The sequence below is a fragment of the Calliopsis andreniformis genome, unplaced genomic scaffold, assembly GCF_051401765.1.
Source record: "Calliopsis andreniformis isolate RMS-2024a unplaced genomic scaffold, iyCalAndr_principal scaffold0001, whole genome shotgun sequence".
NCBI lineage: Eukaryota > Metazoa > Arthropoda > Insecta > Hymenoptera > Andrenidae > Calliopsis > Calliopsis andreniformis.
In genome coordinates, this window is record NW_027480422.1 from 39,310,799 (window position 1) to 39,338,290 (window position 27,492).

Below are 27,492 nucleotides of genomic sequence, written 5' to 3' on the forward strand. Positions count from 1 at the left end.
TTCAGGACAGTTTACCCCTGAAAAGGGTTGCGAGGGTCGCGCGAGAGGTACCCAAACGCAACAAGTCCGCAAGAGGGAAACACATTCTCAAACGGACGATGTCTACGAGAACCACAGGCTCAACTGTGAGTACGAAGACGGATTAAAATTGGTCAAACTCGACAAGGAAAACATTGCAAACTGGACTCCGGGAAGTAGCATTAAACGGCTGCATAAGAAAAAACGAAAACTTATAAAGGAGCTCTTCGGAGAATAAACAGTTAGTCCTTTCTCCAACTACGCCAGATTCACACGACAACCATTCCACCAACCACCAACCAGAAGATATGGAGAGGGTCACCACATCCAGACGATCAGGACAGTCCAGGTGCACCAGCCCATGGAGAGCAAACCTCATCAGCCCAACAAAAATTTTGCCCACCTACAGTACACAAACAGAACACTCACACATACACCGCAATAGGACTAGTAGAATCAACCGTTCAGCTCGTGAGTAGATTTTCACCCATTTGCTCTTGCATGTATGACTCCCAGGCAGGTACAAGCATCGTAAGAAACGATGTTTCATCTGAGGGGGGAGATGTTACGAGTCCAGACGAATTACGTAAAGTAACTATGAAAGGGCTCGATTCAAAGCTCCTTCCGTTGACCTTTGACTTTGCCTGGAAGTCACCATGTAAGGGCCAATAGGCATTTCCGTTGTACCCAATTAATAGATTTCTCTGAAACTAATATCTTTCAACTTTTCTCGGAAACTCTACGATGCAGCCGAGTCCCCACCATTTTTCTCATAGATTTTTGAGTATAAAAGGGCCAAGAAATTCGGTCTCGGGGGCTCATTTTTAATCCAGTTCGAGTTTAGCACTTGGCTCAGACTGGGAAACAAGATCGAGCATTAGTTCTCCTTCGAGCAGAATCTTAGAGTACAGTACGTAAAAAGTAAATTCACTGTAACGTAGTCTTAGCGACGTGTCCTTCGCATATCTGTGTGCGTAATCTAGAGAGAGAGACCTTGGTTCCGCGACACTTGAATTCATAAATACTTGTATTCCTTTGAGTCAAACTTAAACTCGTAATAATACAGATTTTTCTAAGGTTTGTAAATTGGACTTAGTTCAATCAAAACCTTTCCTAAATCCAAGTAGAAGCGAACGCATAACGATCCCACAATATTATATCTTTGCCGCTCGAGGTATATTATAAACTTGAAAGTTACGAGACTATAGTAACAGCTTCGAAATTTTTGTGAAGGTTCCCTTTCCTAACTTAATTGTTGGAACTTTAGAGGGAAGGGGCATGTTAAAGGATGAGCAAGGAATCTTTTTACTAAGCAACCAGATAAATTAGAATTAGCGGCCTCTGACGCACGCAGGGTTCCACTGGGCGATCCAGCGTTGCGGTGGATACCTGCGGAGGCTCACGCTGGCGGATGCAGTTCTTGCGGCCGATCTTCGACATCACGTGGTATCCATCGCCGCCGCCAATTGCGTTAAGATACGTCTACACTATGTAACAAAACATACTATATAACAAAGTTATATAATTTGCTAGAAGACAGAAAAAAGAAAATGTTGTATAACGTATGTTATATAACATTTTTCTGTTATATAACACAAGATCAAGCTATATGTGACATTTTTTCTGCGGTGCACCGTGGTACCGGGCATCCTGACCGTGCTATGGGACCGAAAGTGGTCAGACTGTCGGCCACTCGAAAGGTCCAGTGCCTTTTTTTCTTCGGCAGTTAACGACTCCAGGTTCTTTGAGGATAAAGGTAAGGCGTTAAGGATTTCCAAGTCAACAGAAGTACGCAGCAGTCAGTATTCATCATGTCGACAAGCATTGAGGACGGTAGCTCTGGCAGCAGCATGAAATGTAATTTTGTCGACAAGGCAAAATAAATCGAAACAAAGACTTTGGATATGGCCCTCATTATTAGCTAGAAGAAAATATAGCGATAGTGATTTTGTAACGAGTGAAAGGGAGATCGCGAACTCCCCACTCGAGACTGCCTCAGACGAACGTAGTTCAGACCGCGGCCGCGAGGCGGACACCACGGAATCTCGCGATCCCGCGAGTAAAGTCGCGATACCGCGGAAATATAAAGCGGGCAAACCGCACTGGGAGACAGAGCGTTCCAGCCACCGAGCGTGCACACAGCGAGCGATCCCGTGACAACGCACAAGCTGGTTCTCTTTTTTTGTAAGCGACTGTCCTCAGTCCTCCAGCGGACCCCTGGAGGTGGTGTTCAACCGCTTCTTGTGGTAATAACCGCGATCCTCGACGGGAGAGTTACCTCTCCGCGTCAACAACCTCGGGTCTCTGTGCATCACCCGTGGCGTAGCCCGGTGGACACAGGCGACGGGCCCTTCGGCCAAGGTCAACGGGTGGCGTAGCCGCCGTGGCCTGTAGCGCCAACCTCCGACTCCGATCCCAATGATCCTACTCCCCTGCGTACTGTAGGCATAGCGTGGAGCAGCGGCTCCCAACACTCACCGACACCGCCGTTGAGGATACCCGATCCTCTACCGCGTACCGTAGGGAACAGCGGTTCCCAACCGACCGACGCCGACTAACCGGGGAGCTACGACTCCCAACGCGAGCGACTGGGTGGGACTCCCCACTCCCCGCGAAAGAGCAGCGGCTCCCACTCCGAGCGTACAAGAGGGGCATCCGGCCTTTCCCGCCGCGCGTTACTAGAAAGAGGACAATAAAAAAACTGTTTAGAAACCGAGATATAGCTGACTCCCTTCATTCGCTACACGAACCCGGCGCCCGACTGAGGCGGCACCTTCTTCCTCGCTCCCCCCGGCGACCACGCACAGCGCGGTCACAAATTGGCGCCCGAACAGGGACCTGGAAGAGGAAGAGCGAATGAGCGGGGTCAGTTGGGTATACCGGTTAAATAAAGACGCGCTAACCGACTTCGCGGCCGAACACGGCCTCGGCACCGCCGGCAACTACAACGAGCTCAGAACTCGAGTCCTCGCCTTCGTTAGAAGGATGCCAGACAAAGGGATCACCGGAACACCCCCCGGCCCAGTCCCGGGGCCCAGCCACAAGCAAGAAGACAACACCGACCGACGGGAACCTGACGATCTCGCAGTAATCGACCGTGTCCGAAGGTTGGGCACCCACTTCGCTGGCCGAAACGCCGAAGAGTTCCTGGACCGGTTGCAAGACCTCCACGAAACATACGGAGTAACGCCAGAGCAAGCCCACCGATGCCTACCCGAAATCCTACGGGGCAAAGCACTGGTGTGGTTCCGCAACACCCGAGAACTATGGCCAACCTGGGAGAAATTCCTAGAAGGATTCAGGAAGCAGTACCTACCGCAGACCCGAGCCAGCGATCTTCTGGCGGCCATCTATACCAGTCAACAACACCCAGGCGAAGCTGGGCGGGATTACCTCGACCGGCTGATGACACTAATGCGACGGCACGGAGGACTCTCAGCAGAAGAGAAACTAGACTGCCTACACCGGAACCTCAACAAGGAGTACCGGCGATACATTCGCCGAGAGCCAGTACACAGCTACCTGGAACTGCTGGACCTCGTCACCGAATACGAGGAGCTAAGGGAGGAGACAAAACCCACCCACCCTCCCACTCTACAAAAAGAAACCCAACACGGACTACCCGCTTCGTATGACCGCGCCACCTCCTGTTGGCGATGTGGGCAGAGAGGACACCAAAGACAAAACTGCCACAACATCGCAAAGCTATTCTGCAGCTACTGCGGAACAACGGGCACAACAACCGCCAACTGTACCTGCCTACGCCAACCGGGAAACGAGATAATGGCCGGCAGCCGAGGCGCACGCCGGCCACCAGCTCCGCAGACGCCTCCGCCAACCGGGAAGTAGAAACCGACGGCAGAATATACTTGGAGTTTCAGGTCCACGGCAGACGATACGAGGCACTCGTAGACACGGGGGCCACCCGCTCATACATTAGGAGCGATCTGGCGGCTCTATGCCAATACTACGGAGACCAGAAAACTCCAAGCCAACACAAAGTACGAGTAGCCGATAACACCGAGGTCCCAACAGATGGAGAAATCGTCGTAACGGCCAAAATAGACAACCAAACCATCTCACACCGATACGCCATCCTGCCGACGCTAAGCCAGATGGTACTGCTAGGGGTAGACATACTAGGCCGAATGAACACAAGCATTCAGATCGGCGAGAATAGATGGAACTGCATCTCGGAAACCAACACACTGGAGCCGACGGTAGGACTGGCCCACATCACACCGGAACAAAGCCAAGCACTTCAACAGTTACTGGAGGAAGAATTGCCAAAATTCCTACAAATCAAAGGGCCAACCTCATGGGCGGAACACCGCGCATCCGGCTAAAGGAGAACACCGACCCAATAAAACAAAGGTACACGCCGCGTAACCCGGCCATGCAGGCAATCATGAACGAAGAAGTCGATCGCATGCTTACCGAAGGCATAATAGAACCATCCCAGAGTCCGTGGAGCTCACCGGTCGTCCTCGCAAGAAAGAAGAACGGAACATACCGCTTCTGCATCGACTTCAGGAGAGTCAACAGCGTCACCGAAAAAGACGCATATCCACTACCCCAGGTACAAGCAACATTAGACAAACTCCGAGAAGCAAAATACATCTCCACAATAGACCTGGCAAACGGATACTGGCAAGTACCACTAGCGCCGGAAAGCAGGGCAGTCACCGCATTCACCGTGCCCGGACGCGGACTATTCCAGTTTAAAGTAATGCCATTTGGACTACATTCGGCACCCGCTACTTTCCAAAGGCTACTCGACCAAGTAATCGAACCATACCTAGAACCCAAGGCCTTCGCCTACCTAGACGACATCATCGTCACGGGAAAAACGTTCACGGAACACCTCTCAAACTTACGGGAAGTACTACACCGGCTACGGGAAGCACACCTCCGCATCAACCCAGAAAAATGTAACTTCGGGCAGACCGAGCTAAAATACCTGGGGCACGTCGTCACCAGTGAGGGAGTGCGCACCGATCCCGATAAAGTACAAGCAATCAGAGGAATACCCCCACCAGAGAACCTGAAACAACTCCGAAGATTCCTCGGAATGGTATCCTGGTACCGAAGGTTCATACCGCAATTCTCGGACCTCGCCGCCCCACTAACACGACTCCTACAAAAACGCCGTAGGTGGCAGTGGGACGCCGAAGAAGACGCCGCATTCAACCTCCTACGACACCGACTAGCAACCGCACCAGTACTAGCATGCCCAGACTTCACCCGACCGTTCACACTACAAACCGACGCCAGCAACGAAGGACTAGGAGTAGTCCTCACCCAAGACACCGACACCGAAGAACGAGTAATCGCCTACGCCAGCCGAACGTTAAGCAAAGCCGAAAGAAACTACTCCGTAACCGAAAAAGAATGCCTCGCTGTGGTTTGGGGAATTCAAAAGATGAGACCATACCTGGAAGGATACAAGTTCACCGTCATCACCGACCACCGATCGCTCACCTGGCTACAAACCATGGAAAACCCCACCGGACGACTAGCACGCTGGAGCCTGGAACTCCAGCAATACGACTTTTCAATAAAATACCGGAAGGGAGAAAGCAACATCGTCGCCGACGCTCTCTCACGCCACCCCGAAGAAGCCGGAACGGTGGAACACGCAAGATGCCCATGGTACGACCGGATACACACCGCAGTAACAGAACGCCCGGAACAGCACCCAGAATACAAAATAGAAAACGGACGACTATACAGGAAAATAACCGACACTACCGGCCTACACCGCGGACTAGAATGGAAGACCTGCATACCCCAACACCAAAGAAAACAAATTCTAGAAGAAAACCACGACTCACCGACAGCCGGACACCTAGGGATCGCTAAAACTAAAGTCAGGCTTGCACAACGATACTACTGGCCAGGGATGTTCCGAGACGCAGCACGACACGTACAAGGATGCATAAAATGCCTACAATACAAGGCGATACAACAAGCAGCACCAGGAGAAATGCAAACAACTCCAGCAGCCAACCCGTGGGACGTCGTCTCCATAGACCTGGTAGGACCACTACCCCGGTCCAGCAAAGGCAACACAGCACTACTGGTAATGCAAGACAAATTCTCGAAATGGGTCGAAATACAGCCGTTGCGACAAGCAACCGCACCCGCCGTCACAAGAGCCTTCCGAGAACGAATTGTACTCAGGCACGGATGCCCTCGGAGAATCATAACCGACAACGGAAAACAATTCGAAAGCCGCGAATTCACCAAGCTGTTGCGAGGGTTCAACATAGATCACCGGAAAACACCTCCATACACACCGCAATGCAACCCGGTAGAGCGCACAAACCGGGTAATCAAAACAATGATCGCACAGTTCACCGAAACCAACCACCGAACCTGGGACGCACTACTACCGGAACTAGCATTCGCATACAACACGGCGCAACACGAAACAACAGGAATGACACCAGCATTCCTAAACTACGGACGGGAACTTACAGCCCCAGGTACGACGCACCAACCTCCGGAAAGCGACAACCCAAACCGCCTGGAGGACATAAAACATCTACAAGACGCCATCGAACTAGCCCGACACGCGACAGGACAGGCGTTCGAAAAACAAAGTAAATACTACAACCTAAGACGACGAAAATGGCGGCCGAAAATAGGCGAAGAAGTCATGCTACGGGAACACCACCTATCGTCAGCCTCACAGTACTTCAACGCAAAACTCGCGCCGAAGTTCGCGGGACCATACGTCATCAAAGACGTATTAGGAACAAACGTGACGCTTCTCCATGGTCCGCGCGGGAAAATACGGGCACACATACAGGACCTCAAACCAATAGGAGCGGCGCAAAACCCCGGAAACGGTATAAAAGACCGAGCAAACCGAAGATCGGGAATCAGTAGCCAACGAGCAACCGAACAAGTAAGCAATGAAGAGGACCAGGGAAGTAAGAATGGAAGCGACACCGCTGGGACGGTCGACCACACATCGGCCACCAGAGAGTCAGCCAAGACAGGCAGAAACCCCCACACGACGAGGACCACCGCCAAGGATGAGACCGCCACCTCGGAAGGAACCAGCAAGCCAGGCAGTCGACGCGGTGGCCCCAGCGGAGAAAGACGCCGAGGAGTCCCTAGAAGAGCTTATAAAGTTCCTGGAAGAGCAGGCACTGGGGATCCCGGCGGAGCCGATCGCACCACCACCACCGCCAGTACAGCAGTCACCAGACCACCATCCGCCACAGCTGGGCCAGCAGCAGAAGCCGGGGGAAGCCACTCCACCACCACCGCCAGTACAGCGGCCACCAGACCACCATCCGCCACAGCCAGACCAGCGGCAGCAACCACAGGACAGACCCACACCGGCCAACCGGCCACCAACTGGCCAAACCAAAGCCAGCCGCCCACGGATCAGCCGGGTACCCACCGATAGGACACCGGCCAGCCACCCCCAGGTCAACCGCCCGCCGACCAGTGGCCCTCCGACCAGCCGCCCACCCACCGACCGCCCGCCGACCACTGGCCCCCCGACCGGTCGCCTACCCACCAACCGCCCTCCGACCAGCCGCCCACCCACCGACCGCCCGCCGACCGCTGGCCCCCCGACCGGTCGCCTACCCACCAACCGCCCACCGACCAGCCGCCCAGCAGCCGGTCGCCCATCCACCGGCCGCCCGCCGACCACCAGCCCGCCGACCACCCGCCCACCGGCAAGCAGCCCCCCACCGACCAGCCACCCCACAACCAGCCGCCCCGCAACCGGCCACCCCAAACTTCGACTGGTCAACCGCACTCCGGAGCGACCCCCACGGTCGGCTACCACGGCCACGCAAAAGGACGTACGGGCCACCAGGGAGACGGGGACCCAGACGCACAGGGAGGAAACACCCGGGACACCAGGAAGGCACACCCGGGGAGCGGCACAGGCACACGAGGAAAGAGAAATTCGCCTGGACCTCGGCAAGCTAGGGACGTCACATACAGAGACGGTCTCCCACGCCGGGGCCAGGGTGTCAATAAAGAGACTAAGAAACAACTTCTTAAGAATTAGGATAATAAGTTAGAAATAAGTTAGAAATAAGAAAAAAAATGTACAGACAATAAAGAAATATTAAGTAACGTGGTGTATAACTAGACCCCCGGAGTTCGCGGCCCCCGAAGGAAGGGGGAGATATAACGAGTAAGAGGAAGGCCGCGAACTCCCCACTGGAGGCCGCCCTGGTTCGCGCCGCGACCGCCAGGCGGCAACCACGGAATCCCGCGATCTCGCGAGTGAAATCGCGACACCGCGAGAATAAAAGGCGGGCAGGCCGGACCAGGCGGCAGAGCGTTCCAGCCACCGAGCGTGCACACAGCGAGCGATCCCGTGACAACGCACAAGTTGGTTCTCTTTTTTTGTAAGCGACTGTCCTCAGTCCTCCAGCGGACCCCTGGAGGTGGTGTTCAACCGCTCCTTGTGGTAATAACCGCGATCCTCGACGGGAGAATTACCTCTCCGCGTCAACAACCTCGGGTCTCTGTGCATCACCCGTGGCGTAGCCCGGTGGACACAGGCGACGGGCCCTTCGGCCAAGGTCAACGGGTGGCGTAGCCGCCGTGGCCTGTAGCGCCAACCTCCGACTCCGATCCCAATGATCCTACCCCCCGGCGTACTGTAGGCATAGCGTGGAGCAGCGGCTCCCAACACTCACCGACACCGCCGTTGAGGATACCCGATCCTCTACCGCGTACCGTAGGGAACAGCGGTTCCCAACCGACCGACGCCGACTAACCGGGGAGCTACGACTCCCAACGCGAGCGACTGGGTGGGACTCCCCACTCCCCGCGAAAGAGCAGCGGCTCCCACTCCGAGCGTACAAGAGGGGCATCCGGCCTTTCCCGCCGCGCGTTACTAGAAAGAGGACAATAAAAAAACTGTTTAGAAACCGAGATATAGCTGACTCCCTTCATTCGCTACACGAACCCGGCGCCCGACTGAGGCGGCACCTTCTTCCTCGCTCCCCCCGGCGACCACGCACAGCGCGGTCACAAAGAATCGATCGATAAAATCGAAATGACGATCATCGCACGTATGATAAACGGACATGAGCGCTAGACCCTTACTCACAAAGCAACATTTGCTAGAAACACAACGTAAGTACACTCACATTTACTATACCTGTCTTTTCTATTTTAATAATATCATAATTCATTAAAAGCATGTCCAGCGATAATGCATTTGTGTCTCTTTTTACACGATTCACATTTTTATGGATTTTTTAACACATTTTCTGTCGGCGATTAGTAACCAGAGATCGGAGACGGCCGAATCGGGGACTGTCTTGCACCTTACAATGTAACATTGTCCCACGACGAACATTTTAACATTTTTACAGTCATTTTCAGAAACAAACTCTTAACAATTTCCTAATACTATTTTCAAAATGATACGATCAAAATGATGTGCAAGACAGTCTCCGACTCCTCGTCACGCACTCCAAAATTATGTGAGGTTAAATAAATCGTCGACGAAGATTATACATAAAGCTAAATAGGTTATTCTATTCTCAACACGGAACTCCACGAAAGAAATTATCTTTATTCGACAAGATTTCGAAAATTTATTCGATTTGTTTTCAGATGGAAATAGAAAAAATAGAAAGCGCTCCCTACCCCGCTCCTGCTCCCTCCCCCGCTCCTGCTCCCTCCCCCCTCCTGCTCCCGCTCCCGCTCCTGCTCCCGCTCCTGCTCCCGCTCCCGATCCTGCTCCCGCTCCTGCTCTCGCTCCCGATCCCGCTCCCAACGCTTATACATTAGCGGAAACTGAAAAATACAAGAAAAAAGTAAGTGGATACATAAATAATATAATCGCGTTTTATAATGAATCGCAAATAATATAATAATTGTGTTTATTTTTTCCAGTGCAGATAAAAGATCTGAAAAAGGCCATAGATGGAGACCGTGGTGGTGGCCGTGGCCGTGGTCGTGGTCGCGGCCGGGGTCACAGGGGCAAAAGTGGGGGGGGGGGTCGTTATAAGAACATTTTTATTTTTAAATGAAAAAAAATTAAAATAATTTCGTTTGTTTATTTCTAAATTTAACCCTTACAGGGTTAGAAAGTATGAATGAATGAATGAATGAATAGCATGAATTTAATGAATTATTTACTCTATATATACAGGGTGTAACAAAAATGTCGCAGTTCCTTAAAAGGGGTGATTCAGGGGGTGATTTGAAACAACTTCTTCCTTAGCGAAAATGTAAGATGAGGCTTCGTTAACGAGTTATTAACGAAAAACACCGGCCAATGAGAGCGCGAGTTTGCCACCCGAGCGACCGCGGTAGTGTTGGGTACGCGCGCTAGATGCTACGGTTGTACTCCGAACAAGAAAGTCGTCATACATCGAAGAAAATAGCATTACAGTAATGTTGCGGACGAGAGCCGTTTGGTCTACACGGACGAGAGCTGTGGTTTATCCCCACTACCTCGTTTGATACGTGCCGCCGAGAAACCAATTCTTGGAATCATCGCGTTCGAGCTCGACGCCCGAAAACAAGGACGTCATAAAAAACAACGATAGCATTAGGGATTTAAATAGGAAAAATTGAAGTTTCTTATTCGCAAACGGATTTTCACGCAAGTAACACCAATCGATTCCTTGTGCCCTCCCGATTAAAATGATGTCGCTTTAGCGCTCCACGGGCACGAATCCTTCCCGGGTCCAAATAAAAATCCCTGAAGGCCACGCAACAAATATTGGTGACAGCGGTGGGATGCGCAAGGCTGAAAAGGAAATCTCAGTCTTCAGATTTGCCGGCTCGTGAAGACTATTGGACGATTGGAAACATCTCTCGGAACATCGTACTACAAGGACTTCGTGGATTCTGGATTCAGCAATCTTCGTGGAGCCAGGAGTTGGATGAAAGAGTGAGCGTGTTGGATTTCAAGAATTCCATCTCATCTGATTCGGCGAGTTAAATATTATAAATAGTTAATAGTTCGGAGTTACTGTTTTTAGTTTTAACAAAGTGAATTTGTTCTTATTATATTTTATTCGTCCTGAAACATAGTTACAGTTAGTCGTGAAAATATTAAAATGTTACGCAGATTTATGAAGCGTAAGCGAGCGAAGCGTAGTCGTGAGTCATTATTATCGCAAGTTCAAAATTTTGACGTCGAGGATATATTAGTAGATAAGCTGGAGGAACAGACTCCGAATAACATGTTGCAATTGAATTCGCTTAATGTTTCATCACCCCGAACAAGTAATTCAGGTGGAGTTGATGTAGTCAGTTTAAGTGGAGAGTTACTTCGTTCTGATACGATTGATAAACCGGCGTCAAAAGAAACTGCGGAATCTTCGTATTTTCCTATACGTATAGTATCGAATATCATTCCGCAATTTGATGGAGATTCCTCGTCACTTTTCAAATTTATTAAAATATGTCAAAAAATTAATTCACAAGTTAAATCTTCTGATCGCGTCATTCTTCTTACCATAATTCGAAATAAGATAATAGGACAAGCAGACATGTTGATATCAAATCGGGAAGAACCGGAAACTGTTGATGGACTCATAAATCTACTCAAGGAGGTCTATGATTCCGCATTCGATATTAGTCAAATTCATGGTGAATTGAGAGGACTGCAACAGGGTATCCAGGAAAGGTTGGCCTTTTATGTAGCTCGGGTTCGTGAAATTTTAAATCGAGGAATACAAGCAGCCAAAGATAAATTTAATCTGGAACAATTGAAAGGTGTAATAGCTTTATTAAACCAGGAAGCTGTAACTAATTTTAAACAGGGTTTACGAGACCAATCTTTGAGACTGCATTTTCTTAAAGAACGAGCGGAAGATTTTGAGGAAATTGCGAAAATTGCGTGCGAACTACGACGAGAACTAGGCGATGAACAATCAAATCAAGTTTTATCTACTCGGCCTATAATTCGAGATGGTAAAGTTTTTACAACTAACGCCGAAGAAATTCAATGCTTTAAGTGTAATCAAAAGGGACACTTTCGTAATAACTGTCCCCAAAATAATGAGAGGAATTTGAATAAATCGAATTATAACCGGATCAGATGCAAATTCTGTAGGAAAACCGGCCATGACGAATCGCGTTGTTTTAAAAAACAGAATATTAATTTTCCTTCATAAGCACAATTAACTTCAAACACTATCACAAAACCTCAATATTTAAACTCTCAGATAGCTCCGCGGAAGGGTGTGACACGGGGCGAACCTTTGATTGCACGCCCTCAACTCAACAAAACAGGTTCCAGTTCGATGTAAAAAGTATAGGTCAATTACCAGTTCTTGATTTAGAACACAGTTCATTTTGTAGAGGGACCGCTAGCTTCCTTATTGACACTGGTTCACAGTTAAACCTAATCAAACGAAAGAGTGTTATCTCTACTTTGAAAGTAAATCCCAAGGTTACATATCAACTTACTGGTATTGATTCAGGAAATGTTAATACTTGTGGTAAAATAATTATCTCTATTCGAGGTATCGACGTTCACTTCCAGTTAGTAAATGAGAACTTTCCAATCTCGGAAATGGGAATTTTAGGAATTCCATTCTTAGAGAAGCAACAAGCAATTTTAACCTTTAACGATAAAATATTAAATAGTCTTCAGTTTGGCAATACAAGGGTACTCCTCCGTTCACCCACTTCGTTTAAATTGGCTCCTAGAACAAAAACTCTTATCACTATTCCAATAAAAAACATTGAGAAGAAAGATGGTTATGTAAGACAGTTCACTGCAGAAACAGGCATTTATGTAGGGGAAGCGTTAGTGACACAAAAGAATGGGTTTGCTAAAATATTCGCAATCAATACTACCCCTAATTACGTTAACCTAAATGTACCTCTGGACGAGTTGGAAGATTTTTCTGAACTTCCTCCTGCACCGCGTTCAGCTCGAACAGGAAATCCCGGCATAGAACAATCTAGGGCTGATGCTAATAGATTTGTCAAATTGATTAAAGCATTAGATTTGAAAATCCTTAACGATGTCGAACAAGCCAGTATACTGAAAATTTTGAAAGAATTTCCTTATCAGTTTTATTTGCCAACGGATCAATTAAGTTCAACAAATATAATACAACACACAATAATAACTATAGATGAGGCTCCGATAAACACAAAACAATATCGATTTCCCCTAATTCACAAAGAGGAAATCACAAAGCAGGTGGAATCATTGTTGAAGGATAATGTTATCAGACCATCTACCTCTCCTTATAATTCCCCAGTTTGGGTGGTTCCTAAAAAGGCGGATTCTATGGGTAAACCTAGATGGCGCATGGTTATTGATTATAGGAAACTTAATGATAAGACGATAAGTGATGCTTACCCGCTTCCTAACATAATAGATATCCTCGATCAACTTGGTGCAGCAAAGTATTTTACTACTCTTGATCTTGTCTCTGGTTTCCATCAAATTCCAGTGCATTCAAATTCAAAGGCAAAGACTGCTTTTTCTACACCTAATGGGCATTTTGAATTTAATAAAATGCTCTTCGGTCTTAAAAATGCCCCAGCAACCTTCCAACGGTGTATGGATTTAGCTCTCTCAGGCTTACAGGGGGTTGAATTGTTTGTTTACATGGACAATATTGTCATTTACGCCAATTCCTTGGAAGAACATACACGGAAACTAAAAAATCTTTTAGCTAGATTGAAAGATGCAGGGTTAATGTTACAGCCTGAAAAGTGTCAATTTCTTCGACGAGAAATCTCTTACCTAGGTCATATTATCTCAACCGAAGGAGTTAAACCTGATCCCGCCAAAGTTAAAGCTGTAAATTTATTCCCCATTCCGGAAACTAGGAAAAACGTCAAACAATTTTTAGGGTTAGTCGGCTATTATAGGCGTTTCATCCCTGAAATGGCAAAGATTGCCAAACCATTAACACGATTATTAAAAGCTAATATTCCTTTCGTTTGGAATGATGATGCGTACTCAGCTTTTAAACACTTGCGTGATATTATTTGTTCAAAACCCTTGTTACAATTTCCAAATTTTAAACAGCCCTTCCTTGTTAGAACTGACGCCTCTAATTTTGCCCTCGGAGCCGTGTTAAGTCAAGGTCAAATTGGAAAGGACCTTCCTATTGCATATGCGTTGAGGACACTTAACGATGCTGAAATTAAGTATGGTCAAAAGTTTACCTTAATAACAGATCATAGACCGTTAGTCTGGTTACATAACGTGAAAGACCCTATTTCTCGTATAATGAGATGGAGAATCAAATTAAACGAGTATGACTATAATATAATCTATAAACCCGGGAAAGTTAATCTTAACGCAGATGCACTATCGCGCAAGCCTCCAGTTTCTACCAAGGACAGTCAGACTTCTCTTACTCAGACGCAATAACTCAGACATACTGATGCCTTTTCTCCAAGGAGTGTGCAGGGGGTTGTCGTGGGCGCCAACGATTTGCCTGCTGTGGGCTCCAAAGGGAAAGAGGATACGGACAAAGACAAATCTACAGAAGACAGAAATGAACAAATGGTGGCTGCAATTTTTCTCACATGTGGAAAGTTTATTGATAAAGATAAAGCTAAATTTAATAGTACTTGTACAGAAATCGGAAATAATGTTAATATAGAGGATGGAGGATCGCTCTCTATGTTAAGGGGGACACAGTCTGAAAACGGTAATCGGATGGTTATCGGAAAGGTTTTTAATAACACCCCGCTTCCGGCATCGTTCGATGTTGTCCCCAGATTTCCGGGTGCCCGCGCTCTGCCTGACTTGATGGTTATCGGAAAGGTTTTTAATAACACCCCGCATCAGGTTGACAACAACGGCATTTTAGACTGTGTCGTGCCGGGAGCTGAGCAGACTGTATTTTTCCCAACGATATTTCGATCTCTATAGCTACCTTCAGTCTATAAAATACAATTCATTCGAACGAGAATCGTAACAGTCACAGTTGTTGCGTGGCCTTCAGGGATTTTTATTTGGACCCGGGAAGGATTCGTGCCCGTGGAGCGCTAAAGCGCTCTGCTCGTAAAGATATGAAATAAATTTAAACTCAAACTAAACTGTTGTATTTGAACCAAGGGAAAACACGTCTTATCAGTTCACAGGACTGGGACGAATAGAGCGTACCAAAATGGTTTCTCGCTAAATTTTAATACATGTTTGTTAATTTTTGGTATCTTAGTAACAAGGAACCAATTACATAATTATATTATAATTAATAAACTCCAATTCGTTAAAACTATCGTCAGCATTTATCGATTTCTAGCTTTCGAGTCTTTTACATCTTGGCGCTGGAGATAATTCCTTAGAGAAGGGGAAGAAGGTGAGATTTGAATGTTTAAATAAGTGTTTCTAAGGAGATATTGATTTATTCTTTACTCTGAAATATTCTGTAGAGTAATGTTTATAACTGGTTTCAAGCATATAAACTTATTCCAACTTCACTTTTGACGCCTTCTCTATTACATTCAATTTGAACTTCGCGCCTCGAAGTTAGTGTCACACATTGTCACACAACAAAACATAACTTGAAAATGGCGGGTGGCCCTCTGTGATTCGTTTCTGAACTACATAATAAAGTCGATAAATGACAATCAAATAATAACAGAAACGATTAATTCATTCCGGTTTCCGGTTTATGTAACGATATAATTCAGTTGAGCTCTTCGGAACTAATTATATTGGCGACAAATATTTTATTTCAACGAAATCACTAGAAGAGTCAATAACAAGAAGAGTAAAAAATACCGTAGGCGAATCTGTTTCTTGGCTGCAAATTCAATAGATGAGATTTTTGAAAAATGAACCTTATAAAATGTTTTATAAAACTTCTTTAGATGATTCTAAATTCCACGTTTTGATCTGTCACCTAAAAGAGGAAGACCAAAAATATACGGAAATATTAAATTACTTTCATTATATACCACCACTAGACCAGTAACGGAAGAAAAACATAAAGATATTATGTCCCTCCAGTTTTTCAGGAATATTTTAAGAATCTTACAAATTCGAAATGATAAAAATAATTAATAAATGTTCATGAATTATTTCATTAAAGTTATTGTTTCAAATGAAACTCATAGTTCTTTATTGCTTTAAGTCATTTATAGAACATTCAGTTAATTTTAAAAACAGTCTAAGTCAGTTCAAACTTTAAAAACAACATTTTCGTATGAAATTCACACAAAATTTCATATTCATAATAAATTTCCATTAATTAAGAACTAATAAAATTATAAATTAAAATGTCGCATAATGTAAAAATATTTTTTAATTTATTCAAATGCAATTCATTAAATATCTTGAAACAAGAAATATATGACTTAGACCACTTTCATAATTATGGGCACATATGTATTGTTTCATTCGTGATACTCTTTCTCTCTCACTCGCACCGTCCTTTTCTATATTCCGTACGAAGCAAAATATCGACTCGAGGCGTATTCAGTAGAGATTTACTGATGCATAAAATTGTAATTGATGTGGCAACAGCGTGACAGAACTTTCCTACGATGCGATTTGGCAATTATACCTTCGCACTTCTAGTTTGTAATTCAACAGGATAACGCTAGATGCCACATTATCAAATGTCTCATGTATAAATTATATGTTTTCACTAATGCTCGTTTCTTCGCAACAGCGCTTCGATCGATTCGGGGTAGGCCCCGCAGGAGTCTGCCCCCTTAAGGTGGCATACGGTGACAAGATCTGTTACAATATTATTAAAGTACAATGTTTAAAGTATTAACTTACGTTAATTAAAACTTAAGATACCTTAAAATTTTCACGGAGTTAACGGTCGAATTTAACTTTACTCACGAACTCCTTAGTTTTTTTGGAAATAAGATATCTTGTTGAAAAAATAAGATCGAATTTAAAAAGAAACTGTGTACATATTACCTGTAAAACATACTAAATTAAGATAGCTGAATTAGATTTCAGATTGAGTCTCAGAAATGTTAAGAAAATATTGACGAAGTCGTGCTTGTAAATGGGTTCAGTATCATCGTCGATATTAACGACGGCGGTCTTTACACTACTTTTTTGGGTGGTTTAATCAAAGGAATTATGCTTGTAATTGCATTTCGTATAAGAGAAACACATTTACTACAACACTAAATACAGCAGTCAGTTGAATTCAAAACTTCAGATTTTAACTTATGTCCAACAATTTACGTTACTCGTTCCACTGAGCGGTGACTGGAACATTCTCCCCGTTTGATTTCTTTTTTTTTTTTTTTTTTTTTGTGACGTGTTCCTTAAGTGTGTTGTGCCGTTCCTGGGAGCTGCAACGCCCCCTTACTAGCAGTCAGCAGCTGATTGATATGGGATTATCGTCTTGATGTCCTAGTAGTGAATGCTTTAAGTTGAAGCCGGGAAAAATGTTCAAAAACCCGAGTATTGTTTAATTAAAAGAGTGAGTAGCATTAGGGAGTGCGAGATTGTTAGGGAGTTATAAAATTGAGGTCAATACGAAGTGCTTGATAGGTTATGTTCTCATCATGAGGGGAAAAAGGTATTTAACTTTATATGGAATACGATGTAAATCGTACGTGCCAGTGATCTGGACTAGCGGGTTTTGATGATTTTTGACTGAGTAATTGTTAATGGATCTTCTGATGTGGTTCAGTATGGGCTCCATGTCAGTGTCCTTGTGTAGCTGTGTTGTTGAATATGTGTTAGACTTTCCTGTGATCATTCTCAGGATTTTTCCTTGGGTGTAATGTATGTTTTTAAGGCTGGTTTTGGCGGAGCAAGCCCAGATCTGATGTCCATAAAGAAGGACTGGACGTATGCAGGTTTTGTATATGTGAATCCTGAGTTTCAGATTAAGTCGTGAGTATGGAGCGAGATATTTTTTGATTGCTGCAGCTATTTTCCTAGTTTTTTTGACTCTGTCGTTGATTGCTGGCTGCCAGGAGCACCTTTTATCAAAGATAATTCCGAGATATTTGACTTCAGATGACCACGGAATGCTGTTGTTTCCAATCTTGAGTGTATCGGCCGGAGGAGGAGCCCCTATTGTATTAAAGAAGATTGCCTGAGTTTTGGAGGGGTTTACTGTAAGTTTCCAGGAGGTAGAATAATCCAGAATGTCATTGAGATATGCTTGTATCTTCGACAGTAATGCTGTGGTTTTCCATGAGAAGGCGGTTAAGGCTGTATCATCAGCATACAATGACAACAGGAAGCCAAACATTCTTGGGATGTCATTTATGAAGAGTGAGAACAATAAAGGTCCCAGTATGGAGCCCTGTGGCACTCCTGATGTGAGGGTGTATGTGCCGGATCTCTTGCCATGGATGGAGACAAAAATCCCTCTTTGAGTTAGGTAAGAGTGAAGAAGTTTAATTATAACCATTGGAAATCCACATTTGTTTAGTTTGTAGATTAGGGCGTCGTGCCAGACGGAATCAAATGCTTTTGTCAGATCTAGAAGGACCATGGCAGCCAGTCTGCCCACATTGAGTTCGTGAGTTATGGCCGAAGCAACTCGTATGAGTTGATGGATTGTGGCGTGTCCGGATCTAAAACCCAACTGTTCGTTGATGAGTATATTTTTTATTTGTCCTGAATGTGTTGATTCATTAAGTTGAGGATGCACCTCTCGAAGACTTTGCCCAAGATCGGCAGTAAGCTGATTGATCTATAGCTATCTATTTCGTTTTTGGGTTTCCCATGTTTTGGAATGGGTATCACTCTTGCTATTTTCCAAGAGTTTGGAAAATAGGAGAGGGTGACTGAGGCTCGAAATAAGTAGTATATTGTGGGATTAATTAAGGTTTAGCGAAAACAAGTCCGTGTAAATGTATTTATTAAAACGAAACAAACTAGACTAACTTAAACTAAGTATTCTAAATCTAACTATTGTATTGAACTACTACGCGATTCCACACCAAAACTGCGCTGAACCGTTCTTCTCGATGCTTGTCTCTACTCTGCCTTCTCTTCCGGCTCCAATCACCCTTGTCACCATGCACACACTTTCTCTCTCACTTTCATTCTCAAAATGGACAATGGATTTGGAAAAACCCAACTCTAGTAACACGGGGCACGGTTCTGCAGGCCATCACCGGACGCCTGCGAACCATCTGCGTTCCAAGTGTCCCCGTCATAAAACCGTCCGCGTCTACCTAGGCCTTCGCCGTTACGCGAAACACCCCACACTCGGCCATCCTGCAGGGATATCTGGCCTCAGATATCGCATGGTCCATTTTACGCTTCCTCGGCGTCACTACAAAGATCATCGCTATCCTCACTCACCCATGGCTTAATATAATCCACCGCTGTGGAGGTTTCGCGTGGCCCTTCCTGCTCGCCTACTTTCGTTACAACATACCAATCGTTTCGTAACACTTTTGTTACCTCATAAGGTCCGAAATACTTCGCCGCGAATTTCAAACCAGGACCCTATTGCGTCCGTCTAATAGCGACCAGATCGCCTTCTCGGTACTTCCTGTACCGAGTATCAGTTCCCGAAAAGAACTGACTGTTTCTTTAAACGCTCTATCACTTCGATCGAATTACAGCTTTTCGTGGCGTAAAGCCATACAAACTTAGAAAATGCATCTATGACAACAAAAATATAATGATATTTTTTTTTCGTTGATGGGAGAGGCCCTAGGTGATCGACATGAAATGTATCTAATGGCGCTTCACCTTTGCTTATGCTAAATAGAAATCCTTCCGGTCTACCTCGCTTTCTCTCCGCCAAAATACAGTCGATACAATTTCGCAGCACTTTGTCCACTTTCTCGCGCATATTCTGGAACCAATAATCTTTTTTTAATATTGCCTCGGTTTTTTCCGATGCAAAATGTCCGTTTTCGTGAGCACGCTTAATCACCTGTGTGCGCATTGATTTTGGCACCACAAGGCGTATATCACCCTCAATTTCCTTAAACAATATACCGCCTCTAATCGTATACCCCTCAGTTTGCCCCGCTTCTGTTAATTCAAATATTTTTTGTATATCGGGATCTTCTCGCTGCGCTTTTCTTAACCTACCGTTTATGCTATCTTCGCTTCCACCTACCAACATACACGATGGCAGAGGGTTACGGCTTAAGGCGTCCACGTGCACAAGCTGTTTACCTGGGCGATGTTCAATGGTATAATCGAACTCTTCCAGCAATAAGACCCACCGCGCAACACGAACACATAAGTCCTTCTTGCGCATCGTTAACGCGAATGCTCGGCAATCAGTGACTATCTTAAATGCTATACCTAATAAATACACGCGGAATTTTTTCAAAGACTTTATAATGGCTAACACTTCCAATTCGTAACCTCGAATAACGCTCTTCCGCGGGCGTGGTTTTGCCGCTTGCAAAATAGATTGGATCTAGATCGCCATCGCTATCGTTCTTTTGCAACAATATTGCACCATATCCAAATTTGGATGCATCGGTGTGCAACTCTGTTTCCGCGCCGACTTTGTACAATCTTAGAACGGGTTTACTGGCCAAAATGATCTTCAATTGCTCAAACGCGTGCTCCTGCTCATTGCCGAATTGAAATTTCGTCTCCGCTTTTAATAAGTTTGAAAGAGGTCGTGCTATTAATGAATAACGAGGTATGAATTTCCTAAAATATCCGGTAAGCCCTAAAAAACTCTGAACTTGCTTAAAATTTCTAGGTTTCGGAAATCGTGCCACCGCTTCGGTTTTGTGTTCCGAGGGACGTACCGTACCGTTCTCTATAATATGGCCTAAGTATTCTACCTGGGGTTGTAAGAATCTGCATTTGTGCCAGTTGATTATTAATCCTGCCTCGCTCGCCACTTTCAACACTGCTTTCAAATTTTCAACCCCGCTTTCGTAACCTGTCGATGGAATGATAATATCATCAATATAAATTAAAACTACTTTCTTCGCTATTAATTCTTTAAATACTGAATTAATAAATCTTTGAAACACAGATGGCGAGTTACAAAGTCCAAATGGGACCTTTAAAAACTCATACTGTCCGTCGGGCACAATAAAAGAGGTATACTTTCTACTATTTACACTTAACTTTACATGGAAAAATCCATTTTTAAGATCGAGAGTACTGTACATTTTTGCGCCTTGTAATAAATCTAACTGATCTTCAATGAGCGGAAGTGGATATCGGTCCCTGATGATGTTTTTATTTAATTGACGATAATCCACGCAAAGTCTCGAAGACCCATCCTTTTTTTTGACTAACACTACCGGGCTAGCGTATTCCGAAAGGGAATGTTGAATAATTCCATCGCGTAACCATTCCTGGACCTGCACGTCGACCGTATCCCTTTCCGACGATGATAATCTCCTCGCGCGCTGAAATACCGGCTCTTCGTCTTTTAATACTATAGTCATTTTTATTTCAGTCTCGCGTGTCGCAACAGGCTTATAATTATTGATCATTTTCAATAAAACTTTCCTACGCTGAGGGCCTTCGATGTATGAAACGTCTACCTGGTTCACTTCATGCTCTAAACTAATTTTGGAAATATGGGGAATCCCGGTTTTTTCTACTCTGCGTATAATAACTTGTCCCTGTTTAACAGTCAATTCCACTGCATCTAAAAAATCGGTACCTATTAGAAACCCGTGGGCCATTAGCCTGTCCGGTATTACCCGAATTATTATGGGATAGGCATCCCCGTCTATTCGCGCTTCCGTTTTAAATTCACCGATCGCTTTATTCGTACCTGAACCGACTCCGCAAAAATAAACGTTGCTATCCTGCAACGCAGGTACCCTTGGTCTAAGTTTATTATACTGATCATTACGCATCAAGCACAGATCGCTACCTGTGTCAATTAAGGCGCTCACCTCACGCTCGGGTCATTCCACGCGAAATCGGGCACGTTTCGGAGCAAGGTCTTGTAATTTGCTCAAATTTGAATATGTTGTAGCCTTTAACGATATTTAAACGTACCCTAAAGGATTTTTCAAAATTTTGAAAATTGTCGATTTTACAGCTGTTTGAAGTTAAGTGTTACCTTTTTTTTAAAAAATTATAGCTATTAAACTAGTAAGCGGATGGAGATGAGCTTTACGGTGCTTATAGAGAAAACATTGAAGTTTGTAAAAAAAAATATTTCATTTAAAAAAACTTGTTTTTTAATCATCTTTTTTGCAATTATTTTAAACAAATGCAGGTTTTTAAGATGATGCGCGATTTTAAAAATCTGAAAAAAAAGGAGAATATAGTTTGATCCTTCCCCTTGATGGACAAACTTTCAAAAAGATGGACATTTTAAAATTGGCCCTGTGAAAATTGCCGAAAGTTGACGCTGCGTCGAGTCGCACTGCTGTGGCGGGCGCGTCGTCGCTGGCAGCCTACTCGACTCCAGCGGGCGAACGTGCGTTATTATTTGGAATCAAGGCGACTTCACCCAACATTACTCTACATTATCTCCGAGCATTTGCAAGGTTTAATGCAATCAATAAATATTGGTAACTCAATCTTCGTCTTATTCTTGAAAACATAAATATAATCTCTTAAATCCTAGCTTTCATTTCGAAGATTTTGGTATTAATGCAGAATAGCACTTTTTTGCAACGTCACATGGCAAAAATGAATGTGAACTTGTCAATAAGTATCATTGACAAAGAGTGAGTTACCAATATTTGCCGCCTTGATCGCAAATAATAACGCACGTTCGTCCGCTGGAGTCGAGTAGGCTGCCAGCGACGACGCGCCCGCCACAGCAGTGCGACTCGACGCAGCGTCAACTTTCGGCAATTTTCACAGGGCCAATTTTAAAATGTCCATCTTTTTGAAAGTTTGTCCATCAAGGAGAAGGATCAAACTATATTCTCCTTTTTTTTCAGATTTTTAAAATCGCGCATCATCTTAAAAACCTGCATTTGTTTAAAATAATTGCAAAAAAGATGATTAAAAAACAAGTTTTTTTAAATGAAATAATTTTTTTTACAAACTTCAATGTTTTCTCTATAAGCACCGTAAAGCTCATCTCCATCCGCTTACTAGTTCAATAGCTATAATTTTTAAAAGAAAAAGGTAGCACTTAACTTCAAACAGCTGTAAAATCGACAATTTTCAAAATTTTGAAAAATCCTTTAGGGTACGTTTAAATATCGTTAAAGACTACAACATATTCAAATTTGAGCAAATTACAAGACCTTGCTCCGAAACGTGCCCGATTTCGCGTGGAATGACCCGCTCGCAAACAAATACTTTTTTAAAGTACTTCTCGCGTGGCGTCTGTCGCACGACCAAGCTCTCTTCGGTTGCCGGTGTCTTCTTCGTCGGACAGTTTGCTGCCACGTGCCCGAATTCCCTGCATTCGAAGCACTTTGACCCTCTGTTCTTCAACGGGCAATCATAAAAAAAATGATCCTGGCCGCCGCAACTGTAACATCTTCTTAAGACTGTATCCCGCACTCCTTGTTGCTGCACACCGTTGGCTCGTCGCGGAACCCCGTCATCGCGTTGCTGGATCCCTTCATCCCGCCAGCGTGGCTTGTTATCCCGTCGTTGGGACTCCTCCGCTCGCCGAAATCCTGGTGGCGCTCGCCACATCGTTCCACTTCCACGCTGTACTATGCTGTCGGACCGTTGCATTTCTGTTTCCCGACGCTGCATCCCAATGTTACTCCGCCAGTTTTGCTCGCGCGTATCCGCACCAAATCTTACACCTTTGGCTGCTGTGGGAGCCAAGGTTACTCCCTCGAACGCCTCTAAAAGCGATGTCTGCGATTTAAATTTTTGCAGCTTCGCATGATTCCTCAATGCATGGTCTGGTATTCCGTCGATTAAGTATTCGACCAACTCCTCTTCATCGATACGAACACGGTTGGCCAAGATGATTTTGCGGTGGAAATACTCGGCAAATGTCTCTCCTCTTCTCCAAATTCGACCCTCGAATTCCCTACGAGCCGCTACTCGATCCTGCCGGTCACCGAAAATGCTTTTTATCTCCTTCACCAGATCGTCGATGCACATTCCCACATGCTCTGGTTTTGAATGGAACCATTCGAGAGGCCGATTTCTCAGTCGCGAAACTGGTAATAATTTCGCCGCGTTGTCATCTAGATGGTACGTCGTTCGTAGCAGTGTTGATTGTCTCTCCCACACGTCGAAAGTTTCCCTGGTCCCGTAAAAATAATTTAGCATTGCTTTCATTGACTCATCGATTTTTATGGACGCATGTTGCACTGACTGCACTGCTGCATTGCGCGACATGAACGGTTCCCCGATGCTCAATCGCTGCATTTCACGCATCATTTCTACCTCACGTCTTAGCAATTGAAGTTCGCGCTCTGCAAGCTCCCGCTCCTTCCTCAGAATGTCCATGCTCCTGGTATCGCTGGGCTCGTCGATTGGTGGACTCGGTGATCTTGGTGAATTTACACTGGGCATCACAGTCACGCCCGAATCTTCACTTATGGCCGCTCCCGCGACATCGCACACTTGTTCGTTCACCCACGCACCACTAGGATCGTCCATCATCAGTCTGTTAATAAGTTCGTGTTTTACCCCAACTGTACTTAAACCTTTCGCTCTCAATATCTCCTTCAATTGCGACACCGTGAATTCATTTGGACTCTTGATGGTATCCATTGTACGTCTCGCACCCAACACAATTGACTTCACAATCTTCACAAGTTTATACACTTTTCAGTTTTTTATGAGTCCACGCGATTGTCTAGCTGTTATAGTCCACACAGTCACTCTTACAATTACACGGTTTATTCTCGCTGCTCGCTTAATCCCGGACGAGCCCCCAAAAGTTGTGGGATTAATTAAGGTTTAGCGAAAACAAGTCCGTGTAAATGTATTTATTAAAACGAAACAAACTAGACTAACTTAAACTAAGTATTCTAAATCTAACTATTGTATTGAACTACTACGCGATTCCACACCAAAACTACGCTGAACCGTTCTTCTCGATGCTTGTCTCTACTCTGCCTTCTCTTCCGGCTCCAATCACCCTTGTCTCCATGCACACACTTTCTCTCTCTCTCTTTCTTTCTCTCTTTCTCTCTCACTCTCATTCTCAAAATGGACAATGTATTTGGAAAAACCCAACTCTAGTAACACGGGGCACGGTTCTGCAGGCCATCACCGGACGCCTGCGAACCATCTGCGTTCCAAGTGTCCCCGTCATAAAACCGTCCGCGTCTACCTAGGCCTTCGCCGTTACGCGAAACACCCCACAATATTTGTAGGATAATCTTTTTAGAGGCGAACTGTAGCATTTTAGCAGTGATGCCCTCTGGTCCAGGTGCTTTGTTGGCAGGGAGTCTTTTGATTGCAGCGCAGATCTCGTTGAATTTCACTTGGAAGATTTCTAGTGGTTTATCGATGATGTCAGATTTGACCGAATCGATGAATTCCTGGACTTCCTGCTCGTGTGGTGACTGCGAGCCTGAGTTGCTGGGAATGGGTGCGGCGAAGGAGGCTGCCAGGGCGTCTGCTCTCTCTCTGTCGCCGGAAGTGAGTGCTCCATTTATGTTGAGGGGTGGAATGATTGTGGGAGTGTGAGTTAAAACTTTGTAGGCTCTCCAGAAGGTTGGATCAGCCTTATCCAGAGATTTGAGATGAGAGTTCCATTTTTCAGAGCGGATGTTAGAAATTCGCTTTAGAATTTCGTTGGAGTATAACTTCATGACTGAATGGAAATATAAATTACCAGTCTTCTGCCAGTTTTTCCTGGCTTTTCTCCTCCGGCGAATGTATGTTGTTAATAGGGTGTCCATGGGTATGCCATCGTTGGTGGGAATGGCTTCCGAGGCCTTTCTGGCAGAGGTGATGATAAATTTGTTAAGATCGGTGATGCAGTTGTCTATGTCGATTACTGTGGTGAGATGAGTCTGGAGTTTGTAAATATGAGTAATCAGATTGTATTTTTCCCAGTCCGTGTTTCTAGTCCATCCAGGAGGGCTCATTGCATTTTCAGTGGGTCGTAGGACAACTGGCCTATGTTGCGTCGTAAAGTCATCCTTGACTTCACACTTAGTGTATTTTTGATGATGAACCAAGAAGATATCCAGTGTAGACGGGTTTTATTTGCACCTTGGAAGGTGAACTTTTGTGGAGCGATAATTTGATAGGGACCTCTATTGGCGTGATTGTAAAGTGTAATACCACTTTTATCATTGTTGCAGTTTCGCCAGGAGGTGTGCCTCGCGTTGAAGTCTCCGCCAATTATGAATGGGGATCCTATCCCAGTGAATGCATCAAGATCTGCAGAGCCTTAAATTATTATTAGGCGGATTATATACCACCCCTATGTAAATGGATGGATGTGAGCACTTGATGAAGATACTCTCAAAGGACGAGTTAGTGTACAGATATGGATTTGAGATGGTGGTAAAAGAAAGAGAGTTGTGGATCAGTATTGCCACTCCGGCCCTTGAGTTGGTTCCTCTGTCTTTCCTTGCAACCTTATAGCCAGGTATGGAGAAGTCAGCATTTGGGTTGAGCCAAGTCTCGGTTATGAGAGCTATATGAATTTGATTATTCTGTAGCACAAGCATAAGTTCGTTCCTTTTTTTGTTTAGAGAACCAGCGTTCCAGAGTAAGAAGTTAGGAAGAGCGGACATTAGTCGAGAGTCTGAGCCACTTCAAAAAATGCCATGAGTTTTTCAGCGTTGGAGCTACAATTTTTTAACTTAGAGAGAAGCAGTTTGGCTGCGTTGAGAAGAGCGTCCATATTGCAGATATTGTTAATTTCTTTGCACACGTTGAAGGTTTCCATGATGGAGTTGGTGCCAGGAGTAACTGGCGAAGATCCAATTGAAGAAGGGTGGAGTACTTCCTTGTATGAGACTGGTAGTTTATACATAGCCATTGAAGAGGATGGCATGTAATGTTTAGTTTTAGGAAGGGTTGGAAAGTTCTCTTGATTTATGGCTGGGGCTTCTAACCCTTGCACACGTTGTCCTCCTTTACTATTTCTTCCAGTTAGGTATTTCTCAAGGGCCGGACACTTAGAGTAATTAGCTGTGTGATTACGTGAGCAGTTGGAGCAGACTGGGAGAGTCTCTGGGACTTTCGTGCATTCTTTGGTAAGATGATTACCTGCACACTTTACGCACTTTGGTGACAAGTTACAGTTAGCCGAGGAATGTCCAAAGGACTGACATCTAACACATTGGGTGCACGACTTTTTTGAGTAGAATTTTTCTCAGTACACTCTGGTGTAGAAAATGTATCTGATTTTATTTATCTCATTGTGAGATGTTCCCATGAGGAATGAGATTTTGTATGAGCAGTAGACAGAGATTTTTCCTTTAGGGTATCAATAGGAACTTCAGCCAGACCCTTCAGCACAACAGTTGAATGTTTCTGAGAGTTTAATGTGAAAGTGTAAAAAGGTGTGCTTCCTGCAATCAATTTTTGTTTCAGGTTAGTGAAGTCGTCGACCTTTATTAGTTGGATTCTAACCTGTTGTTGCGGATTGGCTGTGTGGGTCGGCGGCGGATGCGCACAAAATTACTGCGCAACCGCGCGACCGGCAGCATTCGATGGCGAGTGAGCTCCCGAGTCGGCTGGCCGATCGC

General features: G+C 45.1%; 1 protein-coding gene and 1 long non-coding RNA gene across 3 annotated transcripts in view; one reads left to right on the forward strand and one right to left on the reverse strand.

Annotated features, from left to right (window-relative positions):
• Positions 1 to 27,492, reverse strand: part of LOC143186537 (angiotensin-converting enzyme) — a 349,658-nt gene that overhangs the window by 259,276 nt on the left and 62,890 nt on the right. The window lies entirely within an intron of this gene.
• LOC143186518 (uncharacterized) lies at positions 17,702 to 26,808 on the forward strand. 2 transcript variants are annotated; one of them, XR_013003059.1, is made up of 5 exons: positions 17,702 to 17,824; positions 17,951 to 18,051; positions 18,114 to 18,320; positions 26,095 to 26,384; positions 26,491 to 26,808. It is a non-coding gene; the product is annotated as an uncharacterized LOC143186518 (long non-coding RNA). The 2 variants fall into 2 exon arrangements; XR_013003060.1 differs by having other exon boundaries at positions 18,139 to 18,320.